Source organism: Rhinolophus hipposideros (genome assembly GCF_964194185.1).
Source record: "Rhinolophus hipposideros genome assembly, chromosome: 3".
Classification (NCBI taxonomy): domain Eukaryota; kingdom Metazoa; phylum Chordata; class Mammalia; order Chiroptera; family Rhinolophidae; genus Rhinolophus; species Rhinolophus hipposideros.
In genome coordinates, this window is record NC_138049.1 from 26,361,294 (window position 1) to 26,375,756 (window position 14,463).

The 14,463-nt window shown below is 38.7% G+C and overlaps 1 pseudogene across 1 annotated transcript; it reads left to right on the forward strand.

Annotated features, from left to right (window-relative positions):
• The first annotated feature begins 3,656 nt into the window (after positions 1-3,656).
• On the forward strand, positions 3,657-4,039 carry LOC308494081 (ubiquitin-ribosomal protein eL40 fusion protein-like; annotated as a pseudogene). The gene has a single exon. The product of its transcript is annotated as a ubiquitin-ribosomal protein eL40 fusion protein-like (transcript).
• The last annotated feature ends 10,424 nt before the right edge of the window (positions 4,040-14,463 follow it).

A 14,463-nucleotide genomic window follows, 5' to 3' on the forward strand; every position in this document is an offset into this window, starting at 1 on the left:
CATCCTGAAAAATCATGCTATGGCTTATTTTCCAGTTAGGTCTTATTTTTGGGAAAACATGGAATTATCCCATAATTACCTTTCTCTTTTTTTACCACTCTTGTTACCAAGTCCCCCTCACTCTAAACAGACAGACTTGCTTCAAACTTCACATAGAAAATAGAGGCCCTTCAATAAGAATGCTCTCATCATCTGCATCCCAAACTATAAATATGAGTACAGGCATTTGTATTTACATTTGTGGCCCTCATCTTTTGACTCTTCCCTCCAATGTCAATAGAAATGTCTGTCCTTTCTCCTGACCATTCCTCTAGAGGGGTTTCATTTCCTCCTATCTCCTCATGGGCCATATTCTATCAACTCCTCAGCTCCCTCTCTTGCATGTATTTAATACAGCCTTCCCACTCTATATTGTTTTAAATGGGCTCTCTCACATAAAATAAAATAAACAACTGTTCCTTGACATCACATTCTGTACTGGTTGCTTTCTTGTCTCTTACTGTCCATATAGCCACAACTCTTGAAAGATCCATTTCTCCATGCATGGTCAGGGAGCTGTTCCTCAATGGTTCCAAAGGGCCTATCTTCCTGAAAGGACCCTTGGAGGAGAGAGTTCCATAGGATGAACTACAGTTCTCATCCCTGTGGTTGGCCTCAGAGATGCAATGGGCACTCATCCTCTCCCTTTTCCATTACCCATTTAAGATTCCATTCATCTTCAGCTCCTGGAGGCTGACCTGGTGGTTTGACCCAAGCCTTCATTTTTAAGGAGCCTGAGCTCTTTCTAATCATAGCCTTCTCAGGTTAAGGTTGCAGCATGTGTCCATTCACAGTTACAGTTGGGCAGGGGGTTGTGTCCATATGTGTCCCTTTCTGCTCTTACTGTGGAAGAGCAGCCCTTCCTTCTCCTGCTAATTTCCTCTGCCAAAATGGTGACTCCTCTTCTCACTGTCTGCTCCCTGGACACAGAGAAACCAAAGGATTCTGGTCGTAACCATAGTTTATAATTCAGTGGAACTTTTAACTGATTCCCTAGGAAGATTGCCTTGTGAGGGGAGAGGCTTTTTTGCTCTTTAGGGGCACAGACATTGTGATGATTAATTTTATGTGGCATCTCGACTGAGTCAAGTAGTACCCAGATATTTGGTTAAACATTATTCTGAGTGTCTGTGAGGGTATTTCTGGATGAGATAAACACTCAAATGGGTAGACTGAGTAAAGCAGATTGCCTTTCGCAATATGAGTGGGCCTCATCCAACCCATTTAAGGCCTGAATAGAACAAAAAAGGCAGAGTGCAGGGGAATTTGCTCTTTGCCTGACAGTCTTCAAGACTCGGGACATCAGTCTTCTCCTGCGTCAGACTCTAACTCAGACTGAATCTTATACCATTGGCTCTCCTGGTTTTCAGGCCTTCAGACTTGGACTGAACTATACCATGGCTCTCCTGCTTCTCCAGCTTGCCCACTACAGGTCATAGGACTAATACGGACTTACCAAGTTCCAGAATGGGAAGCACAAATGTTCCCAGTGAGTCGCTAGCAGTGCGGCCACTCCTGGATCCACATATGATATACAGAGCCATACATTCTCCCTATGGGGGTCACCATGCCAGCTGGAGGATTCTAAATTAATGTATCCTTGCATAGAGTTACATCTAAATTGACGCTACCATTATACTTTCAGAGGGTCATTCCAACAGTCTACAGAGCTGCTGCTTCTATGGTGCAGACAACTGTTATGATCAGCAGATCCCACGATCATAACCTCACCCCCCCACTTCTATCACTGTGAATTGGGTCCCCTGTCTGATGCTGTGCTATGTAGGATTCCATGAGTGTGAATCAGGTATTCTATAAGCCCCTGGAAAGTAGTGCTGGTTGAGTCTCTGTGAACAGAGAAACAAACCCATACCCATAATAGCTATCTACCCCAGAGTGGGCAAACCTCTGGCCCTTCGGGAGGTAACAGGCCCTATATGGTTGACTTGCCACCAAGTAGCTAGTTGGTCTCTGCGAGTAAATACTGTATCAGGGGCTCAGCATTGGTTTTAGTTACTGACAAACTGGACATTCAGAGGCAGCAGTAGATAGATAGGCCTTAGGAAATGGGAGTCCCTGCTCTTGGGTCCATCTATATCCTTCTTCTCTGCCATCGTGGCCACTCTGTACATGTTCGGGGCTATTCATATCCTTATCCTGTCAGTTTCAGGTGACTGATCATAAAGACTGGATAATGCCAAATGGCCAAGTCATTTTTGTCTACATGGCTATGTCATGCCTTGTCCATGGTGTGTGCTAGATGGTAGGCATTAACATCTGATAAAAAAGCTTCAGTCCTTGTGAAGGCCCACTTCCCTTAGCCTTTGTATTCCTTCCTCTACTATTTGCTATGTCCACTTCATTCAGACTACTGCTTTATCTAGGTTTCTAAGACCACCTGAGCAGTAAGTTTCTTCCATTGCCTGGGATCCTTGCCAGAGTGTTAAATCCTGTGTCCCAAGAGAGTACCCTGAGTCAGTAAGTTTTTTTATACAATCTTAGCTCTGGGCCCCCTTGATTAAGCCTTGTCAACATTCAATCACAAATGTACTCCCCTGGGTTCCTGCCAGTACATGTTAGGGAATTCTCACCACTCCTTTGTGTGTTCTTTCCTCTCCTATCAGGTCCAGCACATCCCCCATAGGGTTGTATTAGGATTTCACCTTAGTTACAAGCTTGACAACCTGGACAGAGGGTGGGAACATTCCTGAAGGGGACACTTGTTGCCTTGTGAGGGTAGAGACTTTTGCAACTTCTTCTAACAAGGAGAAGCAGTCCTTGCTGGGGAGAAAGGAACAACCTCTGCAAGTTCTGAGCTTCCATGGGACCTGTAGAGCCCAAAATCCCCAGGGATGTTCTGCCAGATATCTCCATTCCATGTATCAGGGACCCAGGACTTGCCTTAGGTGACTCATCTCTGAGGCTCTGTGACTTTCCAAATTCTTGCGTCTACTCCTCATTTGGGTATATTCCTCCACTGTAGAAGACAATGGTTTATTTGTAAGCTGTCAAAAAGTACCTCTAGTGGTAACAGTTAGCTCTTAACTATGTGTTAACCACCCCTCATTTTCCCATCATCCCTTGTGGGATAAACATCAGTGCAACTTAGCAATAATCAACCTCCGGCTGTCTGGTTTCCCAAATCACAAATGAAATCTTAAGTAAATGGGCTTTCAGCTATACCAGGTCCCAGATTCCTCTCAGGATGAGGTTGTTCTCAGCATCTGGGAGAAGAGCAAGCCATTCCCCAAGTCCTATCTTTGTTCTTGTTTCCTCAGATCCCTCCCAGGACCCCTGTGTCAATTTATGTCCTCTAAGTAGTAGGTGTCGAGATGAGAGTTGACGTGCAAGATATTTATTGGGGAACATGTCTGTGCAAGATAAAGCAGAACGGAGCAGGATTAGGCAGGTAGGGCCTTCAGACTGGGATGCTGATCTAATACCTGTGAAAGGAGAAGGAAAGGAAAGATTGAGTCAGAAATCCCCAGACCACAGCATAGTTGTGAGAAAGTTTCATCCAGGCCCCTGGGGATGGAAATTCCTCCCCCCTCCCAAAAAAAAGGCTATTCAGCTCTTTTCAAGGAGGTAGCAGAACATCTTCCCCAGCAGACGTAGAGATGCAGATCTTTGTGAAGACCCTGACGGGCAAGACCATCACACTTGAGGTCGAGCCCAGTGACACTACTGAGAATGTCAAAGCTAAAATCCAACACAAGGAGGGCATTCCACCTGACCAGCAGCATCTGATTATTGCAGGCAAACCGATGGAGGATGGCCGCACTCTCTAAGACTATAATATCCAGAAAGAGTCCACTCTGCACTTGGTGCTTCTTCTGCGGGGTGGTATCATGGAGCCTTCCCTCCCCCAGCTTGCCAGAAGTACAACTGTGACGAGATGATCTGCCGCAACTGTTATGCTCGCTTGCATCTCCGTGCTGTCAACTGACGCAAGAAATGTGGCCACACCAATAACCTACACCCCAAGAAGAAGGTCAAATAAGGGCCCTCCACCACCTCGGCTCACAGGGTGGCCTCCTGCCCAAACCCCTTGGCCCTGGGGCTTCAATAAAGTTTCCCTTTCGTTCAAAAAAAAAAAAAAAGCTATTCATTGGTACTAGGGCATGCATGGGCCTCAATACCCATCATGTTGCATCATTGGCTGGGAGCAACCCGAGGGAAACATGGCCTAAGCTTTCATAGAAGTAACTGGAAGCAAATCCCCACGCCCCCTAGAGATGGCTCTCTCAAAGGAGATCAAAGTAGTTAGTGCATGTCTGTGACCACCACACCTGGTGTACCTGAACATACTGAGAGATGAAAGATCTGGGATCCTTGCCAGAGTGTTAAATCCTGTGTCCCAAGAGAGTACCCCAAGTCAATAAGTTTTTTAATACAGTCTTACTTCTGGGCCTGTTGAGGAGTTTGGGGACAAATTAATGGTGAGTGCATAGAAAACTAAACTTCATAAAAGACAATTAGTAGGGGAAATGAAAATTGTACAAGAAAGAAATATGACCATAATTCACAATGGTTCAGTGGTGGATTATGTTTGAATAATCATAATAAGCATGACATTTAACCAAGAAAAATGTACCAGAATGATTTAATCAAAAGCTACAATGGAAGGATGAGGAAAGTGTGAACAGAGAAGTGGGTCATGGAAGAAACCAAAATTCGTATCTTCTATATAGGAAGTCACTAGACTATTTTTAGGAATGAAGAATTAAGAAATAACAGTAAAAGCAGTTATTTTAAAACATTAAAGTAAATAATAGAGGTAACAACTGAAATGATTTTAAGTGGTGTCTCTAGGGAACAGGAATCTATGGTGAAAAGAGGTTTTTATCAGGACTGTTTTTCTTTTCAGCTTATCATATTATTTGACTTTTTAAAAAACTCTTGTGAATGTTTGATTAAAACATTAAAATTAAATTTTAAAAAGACTAATCAAGACTAATACTTAACTATAAATTCTAATGAATGATTTATGCATTTCCCAGATATTCTACTATTGAAAAGTACATTAATACTTATGTTGTGTGCTTAGCTCATATTCATTAAAGGGACATGATTTTACTCTTTCATTTTTCAGTAGAAGTGTTTTGGAATATAAAATTTAGAATACCATCTACCGTGTCGTTAAGAGATTTTAAAAAGAATGTTTTTTAAAGTCAGGCAGTGGGGAGTTTTATGGGGTTTTTAGCTCCTTTACTGATAATACACACTTGGCTTAACATCCACATGTGTCAGCTGTTATCAGCTGCCTGTGTGCGTCACTGAGTTGGCTTTGTGGTATTATCTGTAGCCAAAGGAAACACAGAGGAAAACATCACAGCAGCCCGGCACATTTTAATCAGTTAAAAAAAAAAAAACTGCTCTGACATTGGTATTTTCACACAGGAAGCCTATTATATTATAGCAAATTAAAAAATGCAAAAAAAAATTATATACAGATTCTGATAGCTGCTAATTCAGCCTTAAAAACAAAATTTGTATAAAGTCAATAATTCTGAAAAACCTTCTAGTCCCCAAATTTGCATTGACCTTTTCTGCAGTAGTGTCACTTATACTTTTGCTCAGTCATTTCCACAATCTTTTCCTCTTTGTTTCACACTTGATTCAGGGAAAGACTCATCTTCCAGTAGGCAAAATAAAAAGGTCTTTTGAAAATCAATTTTGAATGGATGATAAGCAACATCCATCATTATATGTACCATGTAAATTGCTCCATAATATGAGGTGCTGGAATTATTCAATTTATCTTCTATATCAAATTATTCCTGGATCTGAGCCCTCACCACCTAAGTAGGGAAGCAGCTGATCAATATCAGTCATTGGTATCTTTTTCCCACTCCCTCCCTTTAAGGGACTGAACAAAGACCCCAGGGCTGACAAGATCAGAGGAAATGGGGAGCACCCACGTTCTCATTTCATTATGGTTACCATCTTTCTGTTCCTCCTTTGAACACAGTATTCGGCCATGGCACGTTTCTCCTTCCCTATCATCCGGAACTGCAGGTGAAGCACCCTACAGAGATCACAAAGATATTCCTTCCTGATCCCGTCAGTGGGAGTTACCTCAATCACAGGAAATCTGATGGCTGCTCACAAGGTTATAACGTCTAGGATTTCGCCTTCACAGATGTCCTCATGACAATCCTCCATGGGACCAGTTAGCTACTATTGGTTTTCTTTTTTCTTTTTCTTTTTTTTTTGATAAGTCTACTCTACTACAGCAGAGAAGAGGTGGCATGGGCATATTGCTCCATTAAATTATTAATACCTTGTCTTGCTACAGTTATTAAAATGTTTTCAGTTACTTGTCTAATTTTCCTAAGTTAATAAAGAGTGCGTGTATAAATACTTATTTTCATGCTTGAAATAATTACAGTGAACCCTTGCCAACCATGCTCTTGAAAAATTGTGAGACTGTCAAAATGGTTGGCAATACTTTTTCATAAAATATAAAAGGTTGGACCAAAACAAAGTTTAAATGGCTAAATATATATAATATTTAAAAGCAGAGTAAAATAAAGTCTGAAAGACATCTTGTCCAAAATAAATCAGATTTGTCATTAAAAACCTTGTCCTGGTAGGAAATCTTCCATGAGCTTCTCTTTCAGTTGTTCTAGAATCACTGCTGTCCTGTGATCTGTTGAGGCAGATGTACTCCTACGCCAGTTAAAAAGCTTGAGAACCATCACCTACTTGCTGAAATGTAATCTCTTGCATTTGTAGTCTTCCTATATGTAAGCCTAAAGGCCCTGCTCACTACAGGCATGAAAGACAATTGAAAGAAGAAATAGTTGTGTGTATATAAACTTTGAAGTGTTAGAACTGTCAAATATCTTTATTTTTCTAGATCAGATAACGCCTGACTGTGAATCCTGACTCACCAAGGATGGCAATAATTTCTACATCAGTTATTATTGGTGCTCTCTTATTACCTTTTACAAAATGCTTATCCCTTTTTATAAGCTATCAAGATGATTAAGAAGTATTAGTTTTCCAGACTATCCTCTATATATTTGTTGAAAGGATCAAATTTAAAACATCTTTTCTCTCTGTGTACCCCCATAGAGCTACATCCAGGTCTGAAAGAGAAACCTGAGGTTTAGTATTATTTTGCTGCATGAGGATCACTGAAGTACCTGTTAAAATCCTAATTTGGGGCTGCCATTTTTAGAGATTATGATTTAATGAGTCTGGGGCAGGGTCCAGAAATTTATATTTTGTACATTTATAAAGTTCAATAAGTGATTTTGATAGCCAGATTTGGGAACATGTATAAAAGACTTAACCTTACATACGTAAAAGATATCAGATATTAAAAATTTATAAAAATTTAAATCACTATAAGTTTACCCTAGAGTTCCAAAAACTGTGGTTGGCAAGAGATTACTATAATTTTGTGATACACACACACACATACACCCTTTGCTTATTGTGGTAAAATACCCATAACATAAAATTTACCATTTTAACCATTTTTAAGTGTATAGTTCAGTGGCATTAAGTACATTCACATTATTGTGTAGCCATCATCGTCATCCATTTCCAGAACTTTTCATACTCTGCAACTGAAACTCTTTACCCATTAAACATTAATTCCCCATTCTCCCCCGCAACCCTAGCCCCTGCCAACCACCATTTTGCTTTCTATCTCTGTGAATCTGACTAATCTAGGTACCTCATATGAGTGGAATCATCCAGTATTTGCCCTTTCGTGACTGGTTTACTACCCTCAGCATTATTTCCTCAAGGTTCATTCATGCTGTAGCATGTTTCAGAATTTCCTTCCTTGTTAAGGCAGGATACTATTCCATTTTATGTATATACCAAATTTTGTTTATCCATTAAGTGATGGATGCCTGGATTGCTTCCATGTTTTGCCAATTGTAAATAATACTGCTATGAACAAGGGAGTACATATATCTACTCAAATCCCTGCTTCCAATTCTTTTCGACATACAACCAAAATTGGAATGACTATAATTCTTATAATACTCTTAATTAGATAGAGGAATGCCTGCATATAGTTTATCCAGAAATTCCTAAGATATAAATTTAATTCTAATTTTCTAAAGCAAGAAATATAAAACTAACCTCACATTTGTGACTTTTCTCTACCTGCTCCTTCCTTTCAAGTCTCCACATCTAGGTTTGTTTTCAGAGTTTTCATCTTTAACATGCTCTCCCATGACAAGTTCACCATTCCTATTATTTCAGTTATTTTCTCTTGCTCATAGTTTGCAAATTCACCATCAAGCCCTGGACTATGTCCTCCAATTTCTATTGCCTGATGAGCCATATCTTTGTGAATGAATGAGCTATCTCCCAGGAATATTGTTCCATTAGCCATTCTTTCTCTCTCCTGGCTCTTCCGGCTCTCTGGTTCTACCAGCTCTTTCCCCAGGGGCTGTAACTCTGCTTAAAAACTGAAATTTCTGCTATCTTTGAAAACAAAAACATTCAAGTCCATGTTTCTTTTAATGGTCCACCATACCTATTTCAAATGCTAAACGCAGGCCAAGTCTACACATACACAAACAAACACACACACACGCTTGGCTTTTGCTCTAATTAATGAGCAGGATGGTGTGTTCACCTTACATTTTGCCCTAGTTAGTAGATTCAGTAACCAAGGAAACAGTCCTCATTTCCAAATGAGATAGAAAATGAGAACTCTTTTAGCTAAAGATTAAATATAGGGCTGTATTATTTTCCTCACCTCCTCTCTTACTTAGATAACAAATTACTTCTAAACAATACGTTCCCTTGTCAGTGGACACACACATGCATATGTACATGTGCACGCACACCCATGCACCCCTTTCAAGGTGGCAGCTGGTCGCAGACTTTTCCTCCTACCTGAAATACAGTAAGTTTCCGGCCAGTTCCCTTTGTCCTGCCAGCTGCCAATTGTGGAAGCAGGTGAATCAATCACTTGCGCTAATTGACCCATAACCGAATGACCTGAGGCTATTTGAAGTCTCAGGCCTTCTAAGTACCAAAATTTGTAATAAAAACATGCTTCAAAAAAATGTACTGGATTCTCCAAAGTCAGACTTTCAATTCAAAAGTTGCCTCCTCACAAGGCAGTGCTCAGAAATCATTTGCAGAACTTCCCATGGCTGTGGAGCTATCATTGCGAGTGCACAGGTGGGTTCAGACTAAGCTTCAAATGAAACCCTATCTTCAGCTACTACACACAAAACAGTGTTTGAGGATGAAAGTAATAAATCTCTTGTTAAAGTGGCAGGCGGTAGAGATTGTTTCTTTACTTCCAACAAAATCATAATAATAGAAGAAGAGCCATAATTTAAAACCAAATTCAAAATGTAGGAGAAAACACCTGGGTTTTTTAATAGAAGCCCTTCCACGCTCCACTCCACACCAGCTGAAATACCTTGTCACAATTTCCTTACGTTTACTCCTAAACTTCACCAAAAAAGCCTTGACTCTCTTGTTCCATTCTCTCTAACCAAAACTATATTTCCACAACAGCACTGGACTTACTCTGCCAAGGCCATTAATCTAAAACAAAAAACAGAAAAGTATTATTAAATCTATTAAATTTATTTCTTTAATAGATTATATGTTGCTGGTGGTGTAGTGAAACTGGCAATTTCATATATTGCTAATTGCACTCTAAAAGTATATAATCATTTTCAAAAGCAATTTGGTTATATGTGTCAAGAACCATAAAAATGTCACATACTTTAAATTAGTAATTATGCTTCGCTTCCTAATAATATAATCCAAAATGGGTAAAAAATGGATACGTATGAATAAATTTTTGTTAATATATATTTATAGTGGTGACATTTTAATAGAATAATGGAAAACTATCCAACAAATGAGCAATGTCTAAGCAAGTTACAGTACAAGTACTTTGACTATTGCTATGTTTATCATTATAAGTAAGGTTTTAAAAATATAGTAAAAGCAAAAATGCACTTGATGGGTACTGAATATAGATAAACACAACTATAACTGTGTAAAAATCTGCGTAAGACAAAAACCTGTGAGGATGGATAGCAAAATTTACACAATAGTGTATAAAGGTAGGTACACTGTGCTCTTTCTTGCCTATATATTTGAATAGTTTGTAACATTTTTGCATTATTTTTATAATAAAAAGTGTCTGGCATTTTTAACTCATTAGCATCATATGGCCATATAAAATCATTATTAAAACAGTTTTACAATGATTATGAATACATATTCTCTAATACATAGTGATTTTAGTTGCTTTTTAATGATATGGATTGTTTTTCTCATGTGCAATTCATCTAAGATGATTCCAAACAACCTAAAAACCGAATGTATTTACTCTATTTAGTCGGCTACACCAGCTATTTTATAGTCTATTGCCCAAATGGATGTCTCAAATGTGTGCAAATACAATGGGTTTTTAAGCTCATTCAATTTCTAACCATATACCCTGAATGAGGCTTGAAGTTTATATTATTTTATCTCAGATCCTAATGAAATGGTTCTGACTGTGTAATTTTCAGCAAGACCAAATGAAATCTTCACAAATTATATGGCTGTGTTGCTTTTATTACTATGTACGTGTGAGACTAAGTACCAACTGGCAGTAGAATAGAAAATATGAAAAATAAAAGAAGTCTAGAGCAGAGGCAAAAGATTTTATTCCACTGATTATGTTCTGGACAAAAAAATGTAAAACATGCAAATTGGCTAAGAAGTACTTTATTTAAAGATAATGAAAAAGTTAGTACCATATCAGAACAAATGCATGCAAAGTCTCATTCCTGTTTGTAGATAATGCTAATAAAAGCTGCATCCTAAATATAGTACTACATAGGATCACACAGATAAAAGTGACCAAAAGTTTACCAGAGGGTAAGGGGGAAAGGGGATGGTAGAACAGAGTAAAGGGGGTCAAATATCTGGTGATGGAAGGAGAACTGACTCTGGGTAGTGAGCACACAATGTGATATATATGTAGATGATGTATTCCAGAATTGTACACCTGAAATCTATGTAATTATACTAACCATAGTCACCCCAATAAATTTAATTTTATAAAATGAACAGAAGTTTTGTGGGGTGGCAATTTAAGGAGAAGGAGAAAGTTGCAAAAGCGGAGAACTCCCTTTTATCACCCACTCCTTCCCCATCTCCTGTCTGAACAAAGAGTAAGGAAGTTCTTTACAGACTGTCAGTAAGTTTCAGAGCTCTCCAGTCACTTCTCTATTTTGTAAATGAGTTGTCACTCTCAAAACAAAAAACAACACCAACAAAAAAACAGAAGACAATGTTTGTGTACCAAGCATGTTACAGGTGGCGTTTCGGCAGGTTCCCATGTGTTTCTTCTTTGCCAGTGAAAAGCTGGATGGAAACCAGTTAGACATTTCCAGACTTCTTGATGTCCATTCGATAATAAGACCATCACCAAAATGAGGACGTCCTTTTCCTTCTTGATGTCCTCTGAGCAGCAGTCAATTTGAATTATTGTACTATTTCAAATTGTATTGTTTTAGGGTTTTATGATACTTTGTCTCATAGTTTTATCAGAAATTTTTGCTTTTGGTGGTTTCTAGCATTTTCCTAAGAACCAGTTTAAATTGGTTGTCAAAAGCCTCCCTGCACATCAAGTCAAAATTGATCAATACATAGAGTTGGAAGGGGCTAAGTAAATCTAGTAAATTCCTCATCATTTTGTAGATAACTAATCTGAAATCCAAAGAAATCAAGCAATTGGCTTAGTTTCCGTACCATAACATTACTGTAGCTGTAATCCATGTTCTAGCTTGCAATCCAGTATTCTTTCATCTGGGCAGCCCTGCACCCTATATTCTCACTCCACTTTAGTCTCTGTTCTAACTTAGTAGAATCACAGGATCTGAGAGTTATTCTAAAATTAACTTTAGAATAACCAATTTGAATATATAAAAACTTTAAATTTCTGTGTAGCAAAGAAAAAATCCATAGACAAAATCAAAAGGCAAAACAACTTAAAGAAATAATTTGCAACATGACAAAGAACTTATCTCCTTAATAAAGAGTTCTTCAAGTCAAGAAAAAGACCAACAGCTCAGTAGGAAAAAATGGGCAAAATGTTTAATTTAGCAACTTATCATCATCCTGGGAATTCCCTTTGCTGCTCTTCAGTGATAAATCTGTTTCCTGGACACTCTTTCTTGATTTATTTCCTCATTTTCGAGGAGCACATCCTCCAACAGGTTCCTGAGAAAGGTGCAAAAGAAGTAAATATTTTGAGACTGTGGAGATCTGAAAATAACCTTATTCTATCATAAATTTAATTGATGCATAAATCTCTATGCTTGCCAAAATACACATAAATTGAAATAAATGTTTTATTTCATTCTTAATCACAATTACTTATTAATGGGATGTGATTGATACTGGGCGCTGCATACTTCTCAAGCCTTGGAATCAGAGTGGACACTGTCACACTCATTTCTTGTTTCCCATTGATTTTCACAGAGCACTTGCTTTTGATTGCATCAATCCAGCTTTGTGAAGATAATGTCACAGTTCAATCAAAAGTCGAAACTGTGAACTACTTCAAACTAGTTGTTCACAAGATATCCAAGAAATACCCTCATTACTACATTTCCCTCGAGATCTAAACACTTCCCATGACACCCTGTTAGTTTCCTGTAGTGCCCTGAGGTACTCGTACTTCAGTGTACAGTTTGGAAACCTCAGGGTAACCATCAGGGGAAATATAAAGTTAGATTCCTTTATTATGTATATATAGTATGAGTACATTTTTAATGTGTGTATACACTAGATATACATATAATGTATGCATATACATTACAAATACACATATATACAAATATATATGCCTATAAATTAAATGCATTAAAAATTATAAACTGATATACATCAAAATGATGATGACTATCTCTAAATTGTGAAATTATGAGGGATCCTTACCTTCTCCTTTATGCTTCCTATGTTGTTTTATACTTCCCATAAAGTTTTATTTTATAACCAGTGAAGACAGTTAAGCTAAATTCTGAACAAAAGAAATTAAATTAAAAACTAAAAACATAGACCCAAGTTCCACCCAGTGTCTTTTTTTAATGAGGAAAGCAAGCTTAGAACTCATTCAACAAAAGGATTTTCCTGCTGAGATGGATTTGAACCATTGTAAATAATCACATTAGATACAGATTGTGGTATAAGTAGTACCACTCTGTAGTTCAACTAATTACTCCCTCATTTGTAAAAACTCCCTCGTTCATAGATTGATCAGTCATAATGGAAAAAGGAACGAACATGAGATCAAAACAAAAACACTCCAATAAAAGGTAGGAAAGAAATACGAACAACAACAACAACAAAAAGTAGATATGGGGCTGGCCTGGTGGCTCAGGTGGTTGGAGCACTCTGCTCCTAACACCGAGGTCACAAGTTCGATTCCCACATGGGCCAGTGAGCTGCGCCCTCTACAGTTAAGATTGTGAACAATGGCTCTCCCTGGAGCTGGGCTGCCGTAGGCAGCCAGAGATCAGCGTGAGCTGCAGTGGTCAGCAACGACCAGTGACCAACTGCCTCAGCCTCAGCGGGGGGGTAGGGGGGAGCGAAAGGCTCATAACACCAGCATGGGCAAGGGAGCTGTGTCCTACACAACTTGACTGAGAAACAACAGCTTGAACCAGAGTGGCAGAAGGGGGGTCGGGGTGAGGGGGAGGCGAAGAAGGGGGAAAAAAAGTAGACATAAATTCACAATACACACCTCAAATATATTGTCATGATGCTGCTGAAGAATTTGAACAGTCCTGGAAATCAGAGAACTTAGTGAAACATGGCATCTATAAATGCTGGAAAGGTGAGGTGGCGTGAGTGGGGATGGAAGGGAGAAATAAGACCATCAAAAAACTAAAAGTCACATTTGGAAGTAACACAAAGGAGAATAGATGAAACAAAATCAAAGTCATAAAAGGCAAGCTTGAGAACACTGAACCAAACCAAAAGAATTTAAGAGGAGTAGAGAGAAAAATAAAAGCGATAGAAGACAAAGGAAATCAAATGTACACTTGTTTGTTGTCTCTGAAGAAGAAAACAAGAGATTTTTATACTCAATGTATTGTCCATTCACAAAGAGACCCAACGTCAGACATTTCAAACATGGATGAATTTAGGAACTGCAGTCCCATGAACACTTCTTAAAGAAACAAACTTCAGCCAATTAATAAAAGGAAGGGAAAGCTGTGGCAAAAGTGATGGCAGTGAGCAATGAATCTATTTAAATGTAGAACTGAGATTGACTTACTGTGGCAATGGCAGCCACAGGTCAGCCTGTGGAATTTACGGGCTATGCTGATATACAAAGAGCTACGACCCATCCCCGGAAGATTGTTGTGAGAGAGGATGAGGGGTCAGGGTGATTCACTGATAAATGTTGTTTAAAATAAC